General features: G+C 47.0%; 1 protein-coding gene across 1 annotated transcript in view; it reads right to left on the bottom strand.

Moving 5' to 3' along the window:
* Positions 1-10,008, bottom strand: part of COL5A1 (collagen type V alpha 1 chain) — a 180,884-nt gene extending 170,876 nt beyond the window's left edge. Inside the window, exon 1 of the mRNA XM_087752785.1 lies at positions 9,856-10,008. The gene's annotated coding sequence lies outside the window, so the exon portion shown is untranslated. The remainder of the gene's footprint in view (positions 1-9,855) is intronic.
* Positions 10,009-12,154: the final 2,146 nt, after the last annotated feature.

The following is a 12,154-nucleotide window of genomic DNA, read 5'->3' as shown; positions in this document are numbered from 1 at the left end:
ATCAGCAGAACTACTTACAGCCAAAGCAATCCTTTTGCCCTATGAACTTCTTTTACTTCATTGAGTTTTTTCATGCAAAAAGGGCCAGGTGCCAGGGCCTGGGATCTGAATAAGGACAGTCATTCATGGAAAGCCAGAACTGCGCTCCCGCACACTGGCTTCGCCATCCTTCCCTGCACATTTCAGGCTGTTAGCAGCAGCAATGCAGTCCATTTCCCACCATCAGCTCTGGAGGATTTCAGCTGGGTGGGCCCCCATGGAGGGTGGAGGGGAGCTGGGATCTCACCCAGCAGCTCTGTCAGACCCTTGCTGGAGCAGGAGGCAGCAAATGTGGAAAGCAGATGTGCAGGTGGAAGAAATCGGGTTTGCAGAAGACAAGGAAAGAAAGCACAGAGCAGCCTGCGGGAACAGCACCTGTCCTGCTAAAGCAAGTTGCATGCTCCTAATAAAATGCCTCCGCAGCAGCAGCAGGGACACCAACCCACCAGTTTTCTCCCACAGCCTCTGCTGATTTGTCTTAACACAGCAGGAAGCAGTCTAGCCTTACAGATACCAAGAGACATCAGCAGGGACCAGGCTGAGGACTTCCAGCAGCACGATGTGCATAGCTCCTGCCTGAAGTGGTAGCTCACCACGAGAGCCAAAGGAAAGAGCCTTTTGACTGAGTCACTGGCATGGGGAAGAAACCTAACGTATTTCCCAGCTCCTCTACTGACTCTTTAGTGAATCAGTCACTGAAGTTCAACAGCAGTCCCAGCACTGGCCGCAAAACTTTTTTTTGAGAAAAACACTGAATGTTAGATATTTTGAGATGTAGTACTGTCTACCCAATTTGGAGCACAGATTTAAACCTGGCCTCCTCCTTCCCAGCTGTGGAAGATAAATGATAAGTTTCCACAAGGTTTAGTCCCAGAGAAGCAGAGCTTGCCAACTGCAAAAGAAGCAAGCATATCAAAATCATTCTCAGACAACTCTGAAAAATATCCTGTAAATCTTTCACCTGTGACTTTTCACTTGATCTACTCCAAGGCAGGATGAAGAAAAAAAAAATCAGAAGTGGCTCTTTTCAGATACAAAGAGCTGTGGTTTAGTTCAGCACTAATTCTGAAGTATAGGAACATTGGTCATGGGTGCACATGTACTGTGGTACTGAAAGCTGTTCAATCACATCATATAAAGTTTAAGGGTTTTGGCATATTGTATAGTAGCTGAACTGTGTCCTAATGCTAGGAACATCACAGATGTGCTGGTTCAACCATTTCCCAATAAAGCTATATGCTGACCTCCTCAGCACCTGCATTTTTGCATCCCCAAATGAATAACTAAATACTTCTGAATATCTGTATTCCTCAAGCCTGTAGTTTAAGCATGGATTGAGCAAATTCCTCAGGTTGGAAACACATTTACAAAAATATCAGTCTAGAGCCCACTGTAAAATCATTATCCCACACACAAATCCTCATGGTGTAAGTAAAACCAGAGAAGCCCAGTTGCTGCTCTGTATTCTCCTTGCTACAGTCCAAATTCTCTCAGGCAGTTACAGGAGATGCCAGCCCCCCAAGGGTACCAGCTGAAAGCCCAAGAGCAACCCCCAGCCCCAACAGTGACTCACTTTGCTGCCTTTGCTTCCTGTGGTTGATTCTCTCCCATGCAACATTATCCCCATGGGACATGCCAAAAATCTGGCTGGTGGCCGTTTTATTTACTGCCAGCTGCAACTTCTGAGTGCTGCAGCATCTGATATGTGAAGTCCGATAAGCTGTATCTATGTCTTCCTTATCCTCCTGCTCTGGCTTTTCATTTATCGAAGTCCCACGAACACAGAGGAATCATATCTTGCAATATACAGTGTGGCCTTCAGGGACACTGAGCATCAGTTCACTACAGATGTTTAGCATGTGGCAGCACAAGTATCACTTAATAGCAGGATTGAGATCAACATTTGCTGCTAAAAATGTCAATTCAGTGTAACTGAAGTTAATTCACATGCAGATCTGCCCAAAGCAAGACAAAGATGACTGTTCGTGCACAAAACTGAACTCTGCCAAGAATTATGCATACAACAGAGCAGAATCAGCATTTTCCATGACAGCAGCAGCATTGCAAGAATCAAGAGCGAGTTTGGGGTGAAGTTTGGGCCATTTGCACAAAACCCCGGGGCAGATTATTTGCAGAATTTATCCCAGCAACTCTGGAAGAGTGGTGTGCAATGAGAGCACTGGCATTAAGAGAAACTGCTAAAGAGAAGAGGACAGCTCGCCGAGTGATGAACCCGGGCACCCTGCAAACATTGACTCCAGGAGAGCTACACGGAGGTGGAAGCACTCCACATCCACGCAGCACAGCAGCAGCCCAGAAGAGCCTCTCCTTTTCTCTCATTGATTTATCACCAACAGGCAGGCCAGTTGGAAGCAGGGTGTGCAAACAAGAGCACTTGAACCATTGCAACCCTCTCCTTGTGGCTCTCCTCCCAGCAAGGACCTCTCCCCTTCCCTTGCAAGGCTCCAGCTTTCAACACCCTGCCCCAGGACCAAGCATCACTATCATTTCTCCTGCACAGTAAAGGTCACACAATATAAACAGCAAGTTTTCAACATTGTGCTTAAGCCGAATGGCAATTAACTGTACAGCGTTATTCATCCCCTTGCTGGCTATGTTATGACATGGAATTAATATCATTAGTTTAAACAGGAGCTCCCTTGTTTCCCAAATGCTGCGTTGGCATCAATAGCCCTGGGGATGAGGAAAAGAGCTGCTCTCCATAGCCATCACTCCCATCTCTTTTAAAGCACAGTAATATGAAGAGGAGAATCTATGAGCTTTGTTAGAAAAAGGAGAAGCTGCAAAACTCCAGTGTTCTATGGCTTTTGATAATTCTGTGAGCATCCCTGCCAAAACACCGCTCAGAGGCTGTCAAATGGCCCTTTCTAGACACAGTGTCCCTCTGGGGCATTCACCATTTGTTTCTTCCAGAGAGCAAGAGACATTGCTCCACTGCTCCCCCCCTCTTTCCGAGGTCCAGCTGCCATGGTGACTGCAACAGCTTCTGGGGGCCTTAGAGGGAATATTCCCAGCATTTACTTTGGAGGATTCACCAGTTCATAAACACATCTGTTCCAGTGGTGAAAAAAACCCATGCCAACTGTTACTGCCACAGATCTTGAAATACATAAAACTTTCTTGCCACCATGTCATGGTTTTGCCTCATTATGCTGCAATCTCCTCTGTCCAGCTCAGTGTATTTACCTGCATCAACTGGAGCTAGCATAGAAAATCTTGGTATTTGGAGGTGAGAGACAAGACTACTGCTACACTTCAGGGAAAGGTGGAAAGAAGAAGAAAGTGCTATCACAAATATTTTTCTCCTGAGCCTGCTCAAATCCTGCATGCAAATTTGGAAATTCAAGTTACATTGCTTCTAGTGAACAGGTAGCATGCATGGATGTGCACACGTGTGTGAACAAGTATTTCTTTTTTATATCCAAGGAAGGGTTAAACATGAACATTTTCAGGATATTTAGTAAGGTTAACTGAAAATAAATCTCTTGCAAGAAAAAGAACAGTACAGTATATCAGCCGCCTCCTAAGAGCTGAATTACTTCTGGCTTTACTATGTTCATCACTTATTCTGTCCAGAGGTTTGACAACAGTGCAGCTACAGCTGACGATACACACGGCACGAAGAACCCGGGCCAAAGCTCAGTCCCACTCTGTGGGATACAGGCCGTAATCTTAGCTGCTGACTTCCAAAATTAGCCAAGCTATTTGCATTTCTCATACATACCATGGCTTTCTTCTGACGCAAGAAGAGAAAAAGGGATTTCTTCTTGCCAAACACATCTTGCAGCAAGAAGACATAATGAGGCTACCAGTCCTTCACAACACATGAGAAGATAGCATCTGGAAAAAGCTACAGTCCTCGAGACTGTTGGACAAACCTTGCTTTTTCCCCTTGTTAGACTCGAGATGGACACAGGCAACAGCTGGGATGTTGTTTTTAAACAAGAGCAACCAATTTAATGAAATGTGAAATTTATGAGCTGGTCAGCCTTAGGAATAATTAAGTTCAGGGACCCTCTGGGATCCAGAGGGTTTCTCAGTAATGGAAAATCAGCTGTCTTCCTCTAGGATCTATAGGCTGCAATGAAGAAACCCATAACCCCTTTAGGTAGCCCAGGGACTAATGTACCACAACTGGCATCACGATACAGAAGTGAAATCCCAGTCGTGACCGGGAATAGCAAACTCCCAGCGCTTCTACTACACTACACAGCTGGCTGTTTCATTTCTTCTGTGCTTTTGTTTGCTTAACTGCCTCCAGTGACATGAGCCTGGAGTTTTGTGAATCAAAGCTGCAGCAGGATCTCCAAGTCCAATTTTGACTCAAAGAATGTAAATCCACTAGCAAAATTGCACACGTGGGGAGGCACCAGCAAGCAGGGAGGGAAGAAGCCGGGGAGCCAAGGATGGGAAAGGCCAGAGTCTGCATCCAGGCAGAGGAATGCAGGAAGAGAATAAAACACACATTTCTTTTGTATTCCTTTCAGTTCAGCAGTTGGTTGGGTTTGCTCATTTTTCACATGGGCAAACAAACAACCTGCAATATTCTGTGGTGGGAACAGACCTACAGTAGGAAAAGTCCCCACTGGCCACGCTTGCGCTGTACCACAGCAGCGAGTGAGCATGGGATGAGCAGGGGGTAGCGCTCCCTCGCCACCGCCAGCAGAGAACAGCCCTCCCTTACGGCACTGTTCCAGACACCAGTTTGCAGAAGAAATAAATATATCCCACAGATCAGGGCAGCAAAGATCATGGTTCAGTGCTACACTGAGCATGTACATGTACCAAGTGCCAGAACCTCCCCTAGTATTCCTCTAAAGCAAAATAACAGCAAAGCAAAACAATAACTGTAATAAACACAGCAGCTTCCAAACAGGACAGATTTAGCCAGTCCCAGATAACACAATGTGTCTGGTGCTCGCGGTGCTGTCCTCTTCGCTTATCCACCAAAACACAAGACAGCATTGTGCAAAACCTATCCCTGGTACCCCTGGTATTGCACAGTATCCAACCACCTCAACCCAGAACAGCTCCACCACCTCCTGGGGTGTTTCCAACACCCCCCACAGCACAAGCACACCTTGCAGGGTCCTGCTGCTCCTAAATCAGCTTCCCTGGCAATGGTAGTGGCAGCTGCACTGCTGCACACCCAGATGCCCAGGACTGCAAGGAGCAAAACATTTTGCAGGAGCAACCAGCCCTGCAAAATATCATGTTCCCAGCTCTGAGGGGCAGTCTGAAAACCAAGCAACTTCCAAAGCTGTAAAGTGAAATGGTGATTCAAACCAAGGAGAGTGGCCCAGGAGCTGCTGGGCCAAACCTGGCTCCCAGAAAGTTTGGCCAGCCATCAAGCCAAGCAAGGAGATGGCTGTGGCTATGCTGGCTTCAGGCCCAGGGCTGGGGCTGCATTTGCCGATATTTGCTGCATGCAACTGGGTCAAGACCTTCACCATTAGGCTGGTGACACCAGTGGCCCTTGGGCAAGGAGGATTTGGGCAGCTCTGTCACAGCCTGACCCTTCTGCAAATGCTTCCAGCCCTGGCCGCAGGGCTCTCGCAAGGGGGTCAGCTCCTTCAGGTGCATCTGCAGTCCAAGAGCAGCTCTGCCATTCTTGCCACCACAGGAGAACTGAGGTGTTTCCCCTTCTTCCTCAAAAAAGGTCCCACAAATCTTTAAGAAAAAAAAAAAATCACATGGTACCTTCGCAAAAACTTAATACCTGGCATTAGTAAGGGGCTGCCAAGACACTCCTATTTTTGAGACAGAAAACAGTCTTCTCAGAAATCCCAGTGTAATAAATTAATCCCAGGAGGTAACAGACTGAGCTTTTGCTACTGTAAACAGACTTTTTCATTATTCTGGAGCATTTTGAGGCCAAAAGACTGTCCCAACATATTGGAAAGTATAAGTAACTGTCTCACTTCTCTGCAGAAGAGGAATATTAAACAAGCAGAGCAAGACAGATTGATTAGTTCTTCCATTTAGCTGGCAGGGTCTAAAGAGTGACTGTTGTTGCCACTTTCACTTGTTTCTCTTGCTAGGGAGAGAGGACGCACACCCCAAAGCCCCCCCACACATGGTGGAAAGAGCTGACACTGGGAGAACAGAGGTCCAGGTCCGTGTTCTTGGCAGCTTCAGAGATGTCAAACACATGGGGCTGGTAACCACCAACGTGAACTGAGGAGCTGCCCCAGTGGCTTTTTTTGCTTTCAGCTACAGACACCGTTGTCTCTCTTGGCTAGACACTACAAGGTGACACTTACGCAAGCTATGATGGGAACTATAAATGGGTTTTCAAAACCCTGCTTGTACTTCTTCCCTTTTTTTTTAAATCAGGAGGTATATGTGCCTCCTGCCTTACAGCATGGTAATGGCACATGGTTTGTCCTCAGCAGCAGATGATTTGGGGGAACCTCAAGCCTTCTCTGCTCCGCTGAATTCAGCGGCACAATAAGCATCCCCACATCTTGGCTCCAAAATTAATGCATCAGTCTGGTCTCCTGTGCAGCAAATGTGCACTTAGGAGACAGCTTGCTGCATTGAGATGAAAGTTGAGTTTCTCTAAACCATCCTTTGTGTCTCCCCCCTCCCCTTTCTTAAATTGTGGTATGGAGATGCCAAACAAGTTATAGAAAGCTCATACAATTCTGGAAAAATTAAAGAATTATTTCAGCATGAAATCAGAGTAAGAAGCTATGCAAGACTGGTAATGGTTAATGAAGATTGACAGTGAAGCTGCTTAATAGGAAAGTATGAGCTCAAGAGCCATGAGGCTATAAGCAACCTATAAAGCCAAGAGGGAAGGGAATGTCACAGGGGAGCAGATGAGCCTAGCTGGGCAAGGGGAGCTGTGCCTGACATGAGCTGCATGGTGTGACTCCAGATGCACTTCGCAAGTCAAGACCTGATCCCAAAGTCCTTGTTTGGAAAAAAAAAAATTAGCCCAGTGAAAAAAGGGAAAATCTGCAATTCCCATTTTATAGGGGATTAGAAGTAGAGAAAGACAGCAGCTTAAAGGGCAAGACTGTACCCTGAATAGGATTTTGGATCAAAAGCAGCCCTTCCTTTCACCTTCCCTCCCTGCTCCTAGGCAGGGCAAAAAGCTTCCTCTCCGCAGCCCAGGGGAGCCCTGCTGTCCCGCACCAGTGACAACCCCCGTTTCAAGCATCACCCCCACTTCTTTAGCATTTCTTCCATGTGCTATGTGCACACAACAGGCCACCCTGCTCTGGGCACAAAGCCCGGCCCCGCACACAAAAAAGCCAAATAACTGCCAGACCTCCAGCTTCGGTGAGCTGGATGGAGGGGGCCAGACCCCAGCAGGGCAGGCTCTCGCTGTTGGGACTTGACCAGGGCAATGGGTCCAGCAGAGCCCCAGGGGTTTTGACTTCCATAAGCACAGGAAAACCCTGCTGCAAGCCCAGGCAATTGCACAGCAGCCACACACCCACAGGGCCTCCTGACAAGCAGCAGCTGTACCTGATACAAGAGCTCAATTTCCACCTATTTAGCAGTACTGCAGAAAGTGCTTTTAAACTGCATACTTTCCACTAGCTTCACATTTCCCCTCTTAACTTCTGAATTAATTTCCCCAAGCTTTTAGCACCATTTTCAAGGGCCTGTTTGGCAAACTATGTCAGACAGACTGCAAGTAATGTCACCCTATTTCCTTTCACTTGTATTTTTACTGACATCCTTCATGCAGAGCAGTGCTGATCCCACCACCCCCAGCTCCCTGGTTCTCTAGCAGGCACCCAGCCACCTCCCTGCGCTGTCTCGGGGATTGGGAAGAATTCCCAGAGGTCAGAAACCCACTATACCATCTTTTTTCCTCAAAGCCAGCTTTGACTTGCAGTCTGCAAAGGGGCAAGAACCACAAAGTAGAAGAGATGAGCTTTGGCTTTGATTTGGGTGAAGAGAAGAAAATTCTCATATGTCAAGCACAAACATTCCTGCATTGGTGCACCCACAGTGTGAACACTGCATCAGTGCACCTCAAGGTGCATTTACAAGCAGCACAAACTAGCAAGTTTCTCACCTGCACATAAATGGAAGCACATGAAGACACCTAACGAGCATTTGGAGAGAAACCTGCAACTACCAGCTTTGCAGTCTACAAAACTCAGCTCATCTTCAAGGAGAAGCTGGCAATTATTGCCAATAGCTGGAACTAATTCACCATTGATTGGGAACACAAGAGACACTTGAGAAGAAAGCAAAGCAATCCTCCAAGTGCATCTCAGCACCAGCAGAGCTACAGAACACCATCCCAGTGTTGAGGGCACCCCAATCCTCCTTCTCATTAATTCAGAGCTACACATCTTAATTGCCCAAAAAGATATTTGCTTTTAGTGACAGTGCAAGGGGATGCCAGTTCACATTTTCCTGGGGCTTCAGGAGGCTTTTCAACTCCAATCACTGCATCATGTTACAGCTGCTAAACTCTTCTCTGCAAATAATTAGAAACAGTAATTTTGGATTATCTTTAATTAAAGAGGAAGAAGGCATGGTGCCTCCAGTCCCTGCAATGCTATTCCATAGTTATGTCACAAATTATTTTTTAATTGTTTAGGCTGAAAACTGTCTCCTCCCCTCATGAGTATCACCCACTGCTCCTCAAGCTGGACCTAAGCAACCTGTACCAACTTTCAGGCTGAGGCTACACATGAGTTTTCATTATTTTAGCTCCTCACTTACACACAAGCTTACAAGCACTGTATGTATATGCTGACTAGAAACCTGATTTTGCCACCAGCAGCTAATGGGATTTTTCCCATTGACAAAGGTATAATCATTTTCCCATCAGCTTCAGTGGGAAGCATGCATAGCTCCATGGTTTCCCTTCCCAGGGATCCCAGCCAGCTGTCATTTGGTTTCAATTTAAGTGGATTCACACCCCTTGACTTTAATGTGGCTTTGAAATTCAGGTTCAAGTGAATCAAACTAAGCTGTGAGCAATAAATATCACAAACCAAGATTTTTTGCTTTCTTTCCTATCAGTATTAAGCAAAGCAAAAAAAACCCAGTCATTGGAAAGTTCATTACTGTATTTGTAGAGCTTTTACTCATTCACAGGAATAGTTCTTGTCCTCTAATTAAATCCCACCTCAGCAGAAGTTAGTTTTCCAGCTAATGGCAGCCTGTGCTCTCTGAGCAAGGTCAGAAATGCACCTCTCCAAAAGCCAGTGTGGCCTGGGGAGCACCCTCAGCCCTTTGGGTTACAAGGCCAGAGGACAAAGGAGTGCCTTTTACCTTTATATTTTACATTCTGTGCAAAATAACATACCAGTCTATTGCTGGGGTGCTGCTATAATACAAATACATCGCTTCCACATAAATGTACAGAAATGAATGTTCTTTTTTCATATTAAGTGTACACACAGAAATAGCACTTTCCCCCCCCATTAACATCCCTCTCTCTGTAGCTGTATGCAGGGGTATGTCTATAATTTCTAGATAACCCACTAGCAGCCTTGGTCTGATTCAAGCTATGATATTCAAGCAGCTGGTTCTACAGGACCCCTCAGGAATTTTAGCCTGTTATTACCCACAATATTTAACCTGGGCCACATCAAAAGCATACAGGCTTTTTTTAGATCAATGCACAAGGAATACATGGAATCACTAGAAAAAATACTCCTTTTGCCTTCCTTCCTAGGTGAGGAGCCCTCCCCAGGCACAGCTACCCAACTGCCTCCAGCATCCCCCATACCAGGGGCTGGTCCCTGGGTCCCCCAGACCCCACCGGGCAGAGGGGAGCACTTTGCACGGGAGTTCCCAGAGAGCATTTCCCACCTTCAGCTCTTGCTGAGGACCAGCATCTTGAAGGTACTTCCCAAGGACAGCATGCACGAGAAAAGACTGATGTCTTCCAGCAGCCTCGCAGGAGCAGGACCCAGAAGAAGCTGTTCCCTGGTGCGTGCGTCCATCCTCCAGCTCAGCCCTGCCTACCCCTGTACCACCCCAGGGAGGCAGAAGGGAAGAGGTTACCTGTGGGCTCCTAATAAAGCCCTCTCCTGCTTTGCTCAATCACCCAGAACTGGGATCAGCTGTGAGCTCAGCTGTTAATAATGTGAAACTTCAACCTCCTGCTGCTTTTTTCCTAAGCTTGGCTATTCCAAGGTGTTTTCTGTAAATCTTTCTCTCTTGTCCTACAACCTTTCTCCCCCAGCAGTGGCTGCCCTGCTAGAGCAGGGCTTGCACAGCAGCCCCGTGCGGAGCCCTGACCTCTGCCAGCAGGACAGGATAACATGCCGTAGGATTTGTCCCGATTGCCCTGGACCGGGCAGGCAGATGCTCTGCTGCAGTTCTCTTGATGGGAAATAAAAAGGGCTGCTCCCACCAAGGCACTTCTGTGCTGCGAGGGAGAGCAGAGGTGTCAGCCGCCGCTTTCCTGGCTAATTTCTGCATCAGGGATGCGCCTTCTGCAGACACGAATTCCCACGGCGGTGTAAATGAACGCAGAATTGTGTTTTATTTCCAACCAACTCATGGCAACTTTTCCTCTCTAACATCATATGTATAATTCATCATACAGTGACATTTCGGGGCATATCAACTCTGTAGCTGCTACTGTGTCACAGCTTTACAGGTTCAAGAAGTGTCTGTTCCTTTGCATTTCTCTTCCCTTCCCAACTGCCATGTTTCAGCGTTCAGCCATTTTGCTGTACATCATTAAACCCCCGCTACACTGCAGCCCAAAGATGGCTGCATGTTACAATGCCAAAAAAAAATCCCTTTATGTAGTCAGCTTGTAGTTCTTGTAAAGCACGGAAAGGCACCATCATAAATCAACATCCAGTTCGAGATTTGTGTGGTGATTACAAAACCAGGTCCCAGGTTAATGGATAAAACGATATATACACTGTAATGAACCAACAGATTGCAGACTGCGCAGTTTTCCATTTGTATTTACAACTGTGTGATGTCCCTTGGCATCGGAGCTTGGATCACAACAGAAACCAGAGATATGGTTAGAGCAGGACGATTTATTTATGTTCTGTCCTAATGGACATTTGCCCACATGTAGGATGATAACATCTGCATGGATCTGCAGTGTTCGTGGGCCAGCCCTGTTTATTGTGTGTCGGTGTGTTTAACTCACCGACGCAGTGACTACAGGGATTTATTAACCACCCCGAGCCCACCTCGCTCCATCGCAGAAGCAGCCCTTGGCACAAAGCTGCCTGTTGAGGCCGGGGTTATTGGAGTGAGGCAGAGGTTTCTCCTTGCCTTGAGCCCCAGCTGGTTTTTCTAGGTTAGTGCTAGGAAACCAGCAGCAATGCCTCGTCGTAGAGTGCCATGAAAGCACGGAAAGCATGAGCCTTGACGCAGAGTCCACTTGCTCTCCCTTATTTTGCCTTCTCCCTACCTGATATATAATCCTGTGCCTAAGCACACACACCTCAGCACTTGGTGTGTTTGGGGCAGGTGGTCCCCATCCCTCCAGGTGGGAAGCAGGACCCTCATGCAGCACCAACTGCGTGTGGGAACACGGAAAACAGGCATGGGAACCAGCTGCAAAAATCCCACTTGGGGGCTGGCTCCAGTTTACAGGCCAGGCTCCATATGTTCAGTCATTCTCTTAATCTCCAACTCATTTGTACTCGTCAGGTGCCACAATCAGTGCCTGATCAAAGCCCTGACCCGCTGGTCAGTGGCTGCATCTGAAATTTCCTACCACAATCACATTTCAGCTGCCTGCTGCTCCCTCCAGGGCTATAAATGAGATGAGGGACTAGATGTTGAGCTAGCAGTGAATACGATTGTTTAAGTCAGAATTTGATCATTGGTGACTAAAAAACCACATCTCTAAGAAGTACCTCTTCATGTCCCCTCCCGTACAGAAGAAGGGATGAGATCTTGGTTTCCAAAAAGTTTTTTGTGGAGTTTTTTCCCTTAGGAAAATAGCTGGCCACTGCCCTCAAGCCTTCCCGTGCTTCTTACCAGCTTTGCCTATCGTGGGGGGATGGACTGTGTTTACTTTTGGAGACATGACTTACGACGTACTGCAGAGGGACAAAGCAGGGCTCCGTCACAAAGCAAACCTCACTGTGGAGTGGTGAGGAACCCAAGAGCCTTGCTGCCCTGGGTG

This window comes from Nipponia nippon, unplaced genomic scaffold (genome assembly GCF_047370975.1).
Source record: "Nipponia nippon isolate SJK-2023a ecotype South Korea unplaced genomic scaffold, ASM4737097v1 scaffold_16, whole genome shotgun sequence".
Classification (NCBI taxonomy): Eukaryota; Metazoa; Chordata; class Aves; order Pelecaniformes; family Threskiornithidae; genus Nipponia; species Nipponia nippon.
This window is presented reverse-complemented; position numbering and strand designations above follow the sequence as displayed.